This window comes from Bacillus rossius, unplaced genomic scaffold (assembly GCF_032445375.1).
Source record: "Bacillus rossius redtenbacheri isolate Brsri unplaced genomic scaffold, Brsri_v3 Brsri_v3_scf791, whole genome shotgun sequence".
NCBI lineage: Eukaryota > Metazoa > Arthropoda > Insecta > Phasmatodea > Bacillidae > Bacillus > Bacillus rossius.
Genome location: NW_026963021.1, coordinates 7,501 through 17,490, shown reverse-complemented (window position 1 = coordinate 17,490; position 9,990 = coordinate 7,501). Strand labels below are relative to the sequence as shown.

Genomic DNA, 9,990 nt, shown 5'->3' with positions numbered 1-9,990 from the left:
CGGCGACCGAGGCCTCCGCGGCCGGGAGAACTCTCGAAAACCACCTCGTTCGTGGTTGTTTGCCGTGCGGGGCGAATCGGGAAATCTAGCAAATAGCTGAAGACATTCTCCCGGCGATGGAGGCCTCGGCGGCCGGGAAAAACGCCCGCGCTCGGGCGTTGCGCGCCCCCTTGGCAAGGCCCATTTTGGGTTATATAGGGGGTAGTGGTGTCCCGAGGGGAAAAAATTAACATGTTAAATACTGCTCCCAGGCAATTGTAAAATGTCTCGGCGACGGAAGGCACCACTACCCGGCATATTTACGCCCCTCGGACTCCGTGCGCCAGCCTGTAATAGCGAATCGGGACTTAGAAAAAAAATTCGAGCAGGGAGCCAGAACATTTTCCCGGCGATCGAGGCCTCCGCGGCCGAGGAATTTGTCATTGGTGATTTTGCATGTTAAATTAACATGTGTATTAACACAGGCTTGGAGAAGCAAGCCTGCGGGACTCTGCAATACATTGAGCGGGCAGCCAGAAAATTCTGGCGGCGACCGAGGCCTCCGCGGCCGGGGAAATAATCCTCTGTAATTTTACATGTTAAATTAACATGTGTATTAACACAGGCTTGGAGAAGCAAGCCTGCGGGACGCTGCAATACATTGAGCGGGGAGCCAGAAATTTCTGGCGGCGACCGAGGCCTCTGCGGCCGGGATAATAATCCTTGGTAATTTTACATGTTAAATTAACATGTGTATTAACACAGGCTGGGAGAACTAGGCATTCTAGACTTTGAAAAATTTCGAGCAGGGGCCGGAGAAATTCTCCCGGCGACCGAGGCCTCCGCGGCCGGGAGAACTCTCGGCGCTCGGGCTCCGCGTCTACCCATGGGGAGCGGGAAGCCAGAAAATTCTGGCGGCGACCGAGGCCTCCGCGGCCGAGGAAATGGTCCTTGGTGATTTTACATGTTAAATTAACATGTGTATTAACACAGGCTGGGAAAAGCAAGCCTGCGGGACTCTGCAATATATTGAGCGGGGAGCCAGAAAATTCTGGCGGCGACCGAGGCCTCCACGGCCGGGGAAATAATCCTCGGTAATTTAACATGTTAAATTAACATGTGTATTAACACAGGCTTGGAGAAGCATGCCTGCGGGACTCTGCAATACATTGAGCGGGGAGCCAGAAAATTCTGGCGGCGACCGAGGCCTCTGCGGCCGAGGAAATGGTCATTGGTAATTTTACATGTTAAATTAACATGTGTATTAACACAGGCTGGGAAAAGCAAGCCTGCGGGACTCTGCAATATATTGAGCGGGGAGCCAGAAAATTCTGGCGGCGACCGAGGCCTCCACGGCCGGGGAAATAATCCTCGGTAATTTAACATGTTAAATTAACATGTGTATTAACACAGGCTGGGAGAAGCAGGCATTCTGGACTTTGAAAAATTTCGAGCAGGGGCCGGAGAAATTCTCCCGGCGACCGAGGCCTCCGCGGCCGGGAGAACACTCGGCGCTCGGGCTCCGCGTGTACCCGCGGCAAGGCCCATGTTGGGTTATATAGGGGGTAGTGGTGTCCCGAGGGGGAAAAAATTAACATGTTAAATACAGCTTCCAGGCAATAGAAAAATGTCTCGGCGACGGAAGGCACCACTACCCGGCGAATTCCCGCCCCTCTGACTCCGTGCGCCAGCCTGTAATAGCGAATCGGGACTTAGAAAAAATTCGAGCAGGGAGCCAGACAATTCTGTCGGCGACCGAGGCCTCCGTGGCCGGGGAAATAATCCTCGGTAATTTTACATGTTAAATTAACATGTGTATTAACACAGGCTTGGAGAACCAAGCCTGCGGGACTCTGCAATACATTGAGCGGGGAGCCAGAAAATTCTGGCGGCGACCGAGGCCTCCGCGGCCGGGGAAATAATCCTCGGTAATTTTACATGTTAAATTAACATGTGTATTAACACAGGCTTGGAGAACCAAGCCTGCGGGACTCTGCAATACATTGAGAGGTGAGCCAGAAAATTCTGGCGGCGACCGAGGCCTCCGCGGCCGAGGAAATGGTCCTCGGTGATTTTACATGTTAAATTAACATGTGTATTAACACAGGCTGGGAGAAGCAAGCCTGCGGGACTCTGCAATATATTGAGCGGGGAGCCAGAAAATTCTGGCGGCGACCGAGGCCTCCACGGCCGGGGAAATAATCCTCGATAATTTAACATGTTAAATTAACATGTGTATTAACACAGGCTGGGAGAAGCAGGCATTCTGGACTTTGAAAAATTTCGAGCAGGGGCCGGAGAAATTCTCCCGGCGACCGAGGCCTCCGCGGCCGGGAGAACTTCGGCGCTCGGGCTCTGCGTGTACCCACCGCAAGGCCTATTTTGGGTTTTATAGGGGGTAGTGGTGTCTCTGGAGGGAAAAAATACACGGTAAATATTGCAGCCAGAGCCTATGGCAATCTGTTGGCGACCGAGGCCTCCACACCCCGGCAAATTTTCGGCTCTCGGACTGTGTGTATTCCACTGGAGACAGGCCTGCGGGACTCTGTAATATATTGAGCCGGGAGCCAGAAAATTCTGGCGGCGACCGAGGCCTCCGCGGCCGAGGAAAAGGTCATTGGTAAAATTACATGTTAAATTAACATGTGTATTAACACAGGCTGGGAGAAGCAGGCATTCTGGACTTAGAAAAATTTCGAGCAGGGGCCCGAGAAATTCTCCCGGCTACGAGGCCTCCGCGGCCGGGAGAACTCTCGGCGCTCGGGCTCCGCGTCTACACATGGGGAGCGGGCAGCCAGAAAATTCTGGCGGCGACCGAGGCCTCCGCGGCCGAGGAAATGGTCCTTGGTGATTTTACATGTTAAATTAACATGTGTATTAACACAGGCTGGGAGAAGCAAGCCTGCGGGTCGCTGCAATATATTGAGCGGGGAGCCAGAAATTTCTGGCGGCGACCGAGGCCTCCGCGGCCGGGGAAATAATCCTCGGTAATTTTACATGTTAAATTAACATGTGTATTAACACAGGCTTGGAGAAGCAAGCATGCGGGACTCTGCAATATATTGAGCAGGGAGCCAGAAAATTCTGGCTGCGACCGAGGCCTCTGCGGCCGAGGAAATGGTCATTGGTAATTTTACATGTTAAATTAACATGTGTTTTAACACAGGCTGGGAGATGCAGGCATTCTGGACTTAGAAAAATTTCGAGCAGGGGCCAGGGAAATTCTCCCTGCGACCGAGGCCTCCGCGGCCGGGAGAACTCTCGAAAACCACCTCGTTCGTGGTTGTTTGTCGTGCGGGGCGAATCGGGAAATCTAGCAAATAGCTGAAGACATTCTCCCGGCGATGGAGGTCTCGGCGGCCGGGAAAAACGCCCGCGCTCGGGCGTTGCGCGCCCCCTTGGCAAGGCCCATTTTGCGTTATATAGGGGGTAGTGGTGTCACGAGGGGAAAAAATTAACATGTTAAATACTGCTCCCAGGCAATTGTAAAATGTCTCGGCGACGGAAGGCACCACTACCCGGCATATTTACGCCCCTCGGACTCCGTGCGCCAGCCTGTAATAGCGAATCGGGACTTAGAAAAAAAATTCGAGCAGGGAGCCAGAACATTTTCCCGGCGATCGAGGCCTCCGCGGCCGAGGAATTTGTCATTGGTGATTTTGCATGTTAAATTAACATGTGTATTAACACAGGCTTGGAGAAGCAAGCCTGCGGGACTCTGCAATACATTGAGCGGGCAGCCAGAAAATTCTGGCGGCGACCGAGGCCTCCGCGGCCGGGGAAATAATCCTCTGTAATTTTACATGTTAAATTAACATGTGTATTAACACAGGCTTGGAGAAGCAAGCCTGCGGGACTCTGCAATACATTGAGCGGGGAGCCAGAAATTTCTGGCGGCGACCGAGGCCTCTGCGGCCGGGATAATAATCCTTGGTAATTTTACATGTTAAATTAACATGTGTATTAACACAGGCTGGGAGAACTAGGCATTCTGGACTTTGAAAAATTTCGAGCAGGGGCCGGAGAAATTCTCCCGGCGACCGAGGCCTCCGCGGCCGGGAGAACTCTCGGCGCTCGGGCTCCGCGTCTACCCATGGGGAGCGGGCAGCCAGAAAATTCTGGCGGCGACCGAGGCCTCCGCGGCCGAGGAAAAGGTCATTGGTAATATTACATGTTAAATTAACATGTGTATTAACACATGCTGGGAGAAGCAGGCATTCTGGACTTTGAAAAATTTCGAGCAGGGGCCGGAGAAATTCTCCCGGCGACCGAGGCCTCCGCGGCCGGGAGAACTCTCGGCGCTTGGGCAGCGCGTCTACCCATGGGGAGCGGGCAGCCAGAAAATTCTGGCGGTGACCGAGGCCTCCGCGGCCGAGGAAATGGTCCTTGGTGATTTTACATGTTAAATTAACATGTGTATTAACACAGGCTGGGAGAAGCAGGCATTCTGGACTTAGAAAAATTTCGAGCAGGGGCCGTTGAAATTCTCCCGGCGACCGAGGCCTCCGCGGCCGGGAGAACTCTCGGCGCTCGGGCTCCGCGTGTACACGCGTCAAGGCCCATTTTGGGTTATATAGGGTGTAGTGGTGTCTCTGGAGGGAAAAAATACACGGTAAATATTGCAGCCAGAGCCTATGGCAATCTGTTGGCGACCGAGGCCTCCACACCCCGGCAAATTTTCGGCTCTCGGACTGTGTGTATTCCACTGGAGACAGGCCTGCGGGACTGTGCAGTATATTGAGCGGGGAGCCAGGAAAATCTCCCGGCGACCGAGGCCTCCGCGGCCGAGGAAATGGTAATTGGTGGTTTTGCATGTAAAATTAACATGTGTATTAACACAAGCTGGGATGAGAGGAATTTGGCGGCGACCGAGGCCTCCTCACCCCGGCAAAATATCAGCTACCGGGCTCTGCATATTCCTACAGAAGCAGGCCTGCAGGACTCTGCAATATATTGAGCGGGAACCAGAAAATTCTGGCGGCGACCGAGGCCTCCGCGGCCGAGGAAAATTGTCATTGGTGGTTTGCATGTAAAATTAACATGTGTATTAACACAAGCTGTGACCAGAGGAATTTGGCGGCGACCGGGGCCTCCACACCCCGGCAAAATATCAGCTACCGGGCTCTGCTTATTCACATTCAAGCAGGCATTAGGGACTCTGAAAAGTTTCGGGCGGGGAGCCAGAAAATTCTCCCGGCCACAGAGCCCTCCCTCCCGAGAGTCTGTGTAAATGCCTGTTATACAGGCCCCATGAATTCCAGCCTTATAGGTTATTTTAAGTCTCCGTTCGTGGTTGTTCGTAAACAACTGCGATTCGGGATTTTGACCTATTTCCTATGATCATGTTCCCGGAAGTTAGCCAGCCTCTTTCAGTCAAAATCTCATATTTTGGGTACCTTTGTGAACCCATCGATAGGCCCATTTTGGGTATATTAGGGGGACATGCAATCGGGAAAAATTGGAATTATTTGCAATATGGAAAGAATATGTACATAAATGAAAAGGGAGTCCCCCCGAGTTTTCTCGCCCTATATATATTGCAAAAATATCCAATTAATTATTGTGGAACCTGTAGCACCTTTCTATGAAGCAGAATTAACATTACAGAACGGTTTGAATGCTACCACCTCAGTTTCTCTACAATGCATTGGATTTCAAAGAGGTGAATTACTGTGGATGGTACTGTTGTATGGCTAACAAATCGTCTGGGAAACAATGCAGAATTAAATTAAGAAGGTTGTATGTTTTCTGTTACATGGTGGAGGTGCCCTCTAGTACACAGTAAAATGTTTTGTGGACTGCAGCTCCTTGAGGAATTAATTCAGTATGGGTCTTGTAGTGGTCTGAAAGTGGATGATGAAAAAGAATGTATAATGGTATTCAGAGCACCTCGCGGTGAAGCGGACATGCTACCTCAAAATGCTTGATTGATTCATGCCCAGTTCCCCCAAGAAGCGGTACATTGAAAAAATTGATTTACTTTGTGGATGATACTAGCAAATACTATCCGCTGGGGGAAGTAAGCAGAAATTTGGTGGTCGTATGTTTGTTACATGGTAGAGGTGCTTTCTAGTACACAATGAAATGCTTGGTGTACCGCTGCTCCTTGAAGAATTAATTCCATATGGGTCTAGCCGTGGTCTTAACTGTGAACACGAAGAACTATCTAAAGTGGCCTATCTGTCTGAACTGCAATACACAAGCTGCGAGCCAATGCTATACCTTTCTCAGGTAACGAGCTCTTGTGCGGCGATTCGATTGGATGCGAAATGGTGGGGAACGCGTGTCCGGTCGTCTTAACCAAGTAATGGTTCCCCTCTGTTAACAATGAAATGTTTGATGGATCGCAGCTCCCTGAGAGACAAGTTTCAAAGGGGTTAGTCGCGGTCTTCAATCCTGGCCAAGGTGCAGTCACCATCTATAAGAGATACCTGCTTTACTGAAGGGTAGCAAGAGTTCCCTTGCCCGCATGTTGCTCCGTGGGGGTATATCAGTATAAAGGTAGAAGAAGCCATGATCGGAGCTTCGGTGGATGAGATTGGCGGAGAAGACATGTTCTTGTCTATCTGGTAGATCAGGGGGGTGGCAGCTGATCCGGAGAAAGCAAGCGGACTCCCGATGTTCCGTCGACTCCCAATGTACACTTGAAACATGCACATTTGGGTGGCGAGGGGGCGTTGTGGCCATCCGAAAACATGTCTTCATCTCTCTTATTGGTGGACCGCTGCTCCTTGAAGAATTAATTCCATATGGGTCTAGTCTTGGTGATAACTGTGAACACTAAGAACTATCTAAAGTGGCCTATCTGTCTGAACTGCAATACACTAGCTGCGAGCCAATGCTATACCTTTCTTAGGTAACGAGCTCTTGTGCGGCAATTCGATTGGATGCGAAATGGTGGGGAACGCGTGTCCTATCGTCTTAACCAAGTAATGGTTCCCCTCTGTTAACAATGAAATGTTTGATGGATCGCAGCTCCCTGAGAGACAAGTTTCAAAGGGGTTAGTCGCGGTCTTCAATCCTGGCCAAGGTGCAGTCACCATCTATAAGAGATACCTGCTTTACTGAAGGGTAGCAAGAGTTCCCTTGCCCGCATGTTGCTCCGTGGGGGTATATCAGTATAAAGGTAGAAGAAGCCATGATCGGAGCTTCGGTGGATGAGATTGGTGGAGAAGACATGTTCTTGTCTATCTGGTAGATCAGGGGGGTGGCAGCTGATCCGGAGAAAGCAAGCGGACTCCCGATGTTCCGTCGACTCCCAATGTACACTTAAAACATGCACATTTGGGTGGCGAGGGGGCGTTGTGGCCATCCGAAAACATGTCTTCATCTCTCTTATTGGTGGACCGCTGCTCCTTGAAGAATTAAATCCATATGGGTCTAGTCTTGGTGATAACTGTGAACACTAAGAACTATCTAAAGTGGCCTATCTGTCTGAACTGCAATACACTAGCTGCGAGCCAATGCTATACCTTTCTCAGGTAACGAGCTCTTGTGCGGCAATTCGATTGGATGCGAAATGGTGGGGAACGCGTGTCCTATCGTCTTAACCAAGTAATGGTTCCCCTCTGTTAACAATGAAATGTTTGATGGATCGCAGCTCCCTGAGAGACAAGTTTCAAAGGGGTTAGTCGCGGTCTTCAGCCCTGGCCAAAGGTGTTTAGAAATGAATACTTTTCGGACCAGTGGGCAAATTAGTTCACAGCGAGCCCACGGGCCAACGGTCTGCTCCCGCAGTGGGCCGCGCCCGAATGTGGGCACCGATCATATAATTTGAAATCCACTCGCCAAGTACCATGCGAGTTTCTAAGAGCGCGATATATTCGCCAGTGAAAGCCTTGGAAGTTTGGCCTCGCCTACTCCCTAGGAAAATTAATTAGAGATGGAAGGAAAGACTTTGCAATTGCAAAGCGGGTGTCGATATTGGGAAGTCGCCCCCGTACTTGTTGATACAGAAGGAAAAAAAAATGTACATCATAAGATTCGGACCCGGTGCTCTGCGGACCCGGGAGGTTCCTCCGAACGAAAAAAAAAGCTGCTAGCAGCTCCCTGGTTGATCCTGCCAGTAGTCATATGCTTGTCTCAAAGATTAAGCCATGCATGTCTAAGTGCAAGCCAAAATAAGGTGAAACCGCGAATGGCTCATTAAATCAGTTATGGTTCCTTAGATCGTACCACATGACTTGGATAACTGTGGTAATTCTAGAGCTAATACATGCTGAACTGAGTCCCGACCAGAAATGGGAGGGATGCTTTTATTAGATCAAAACCAATCGGCGTGGCTCGTCTGCGTCCGTTTGCTTTGGTGACTCTGGATAACTTTGTGCTGATCGCACGGTCTCCGTACCGGCGACGCATCTTTCAAATGTCTGCCTTATCAACTGTCGATGGTAGGTTCTGCGCCTACCATGGTTGTAACGGGTAACGGGGAATCAGGGTTCGATTCCGGAGAGGGAGCCTGAGAAACGGCTACCACATCCAAGGAAGGCAGCAGGCGCGCAAATTACCCACTCCCGGCACGGGGATGGTAGTGACGAAAAATAACGATACGGGACTCATCCGAGGCCCCGTAATCGGAATGAGAACACTTTAAACCCTTTAACGAGTATCCATTGGAGGGCAAGTCTGGTGCCAGCAGCCGCGGTAATTCCAGCTCCAATAGCGTATATTAAAGTTGTTGCGGTTAAAAAGCTCGTAGTTGGACTTGTGTCCCACGCTGTCGGTTCACCGTTCGTCGGTGTCTAACTGGCATGCCCGTGCGGACGTCCTGCCGGTGGATGCGGTCGGCCGCGGCAAGCCCCTTCCCTCGGGCGTTCGCCCCTCCTCTCGTAACCTCTTCGCGGAGGCCGGGTTGGATGCGGGTGTTTCGTCCCGGGGTGCATGCTTGGGCCCCGCGCGTCGGCGGTCCGATGCAATCCTACCGCGGTGCTCTTCACCGAGTGTCGAGGTGGGCCGGCACGTTTACTTTGAACAAATTAGAGTGCTCAAAGCAGGCAGTGTTTCGCCTGAATATTGTGTGCATGGAATAATGGAATAGGACCTCGGTTCTATTTTGTTGGTTTTCGGAACCCGAGGTAATGATTAACAGGGACAAACGGGGGCATTCGTATTGCGACGTTAGAGGTGAAATTCTTGGATCGTCGCAAGACGAACCTAAGCGAAAGCATTTGCCATGTGTGTTTTCATTAATCAAGAACGAAAGTTAGAGGTTCGAAGGCGATCAGATACCGCCCTAGTTCTAACCATAAACGATGCCAGCTAGCGATCCGCCGAAGTTCCTCCGATGACTCGGCGGGCAGCTTCCGGGAAACCAAAGCTTTTGGGTTCCGGGGGAAGTATGGTTGCAAAGCTGAAACTTAAAGGAATTGACGGAAGGGCACCACCAGGAGTGGAGCCTGCGGCTTAATTTGACTCAACACGGGAAACCTCACCAGGCCCGGACACCGGAAGGATTGACAGATTGAGAGCTCTTTCTTGATTCGGTGGGTGGTGGTGCATGGCCGTTCTTAGTTGGTGGAGCGATTTGTCTGGTTAATTCCGATAACGAACGAGACTCTGGCCTGCTAACTAGTCGCTTCCGGTATCCCTTCGTGCTACCGGCGACAAATGATCTTCTTAGAGGGACAGGCGGCTTCTAGCCGCACGAGATTGAGCAATAACAGGTCTGTGATGCCCTTAGATGTTCTGGGCCGCACGCGCGCTACACTGAAGGAATCAGCGTGTCCTCCTAGCCCGAAAGGGCCGGGTAACCCGTTGAACCTCCTTCGTGCTAGGGATTGGGGCTTGCAATTGTACCCCATGAACGAGGAATTCCCAGTAAGCGCGAGTCATAAGCTCGCGTTGATTACGTCCCTGCCCTTTGTACACACCGCCCGTCGCTACTACCGATTGAATGATTTAGTGAGGTCTTCAGACCGGTGCGCGACGGCTCTTCGCGAGCCGCTGATGTTGCTGGAAAGATGACCAAACTTGATCATTTAGAGGAAGTAAAAGTCGTAACAAGGTTTCCGT

General features: G+C 51.1%; 1 non-coding gene across 1 annotated transcript in view; it reads left to right on the top strand.

Moving 5' to 3' along the window:
• Nucleotides 1-8,025: 8,025 nt before the first annotated feature.
• The window catches only part of LOC134545567 (small subunit ribosomal RNA), a 1,990-nt gene continuing 25 nt past the window's right edge, over nucleotides 8,026-9,990 (top strand). The window contains exon 1 of the ribosomal RNA XR_010078636.1: nucleotides 8,026-9,990. This exon is cut by the window's right edge and continues 25 nt beyond it. This is a non-coding gene — a ribosomal RNA (small subunit ribosomal RNA).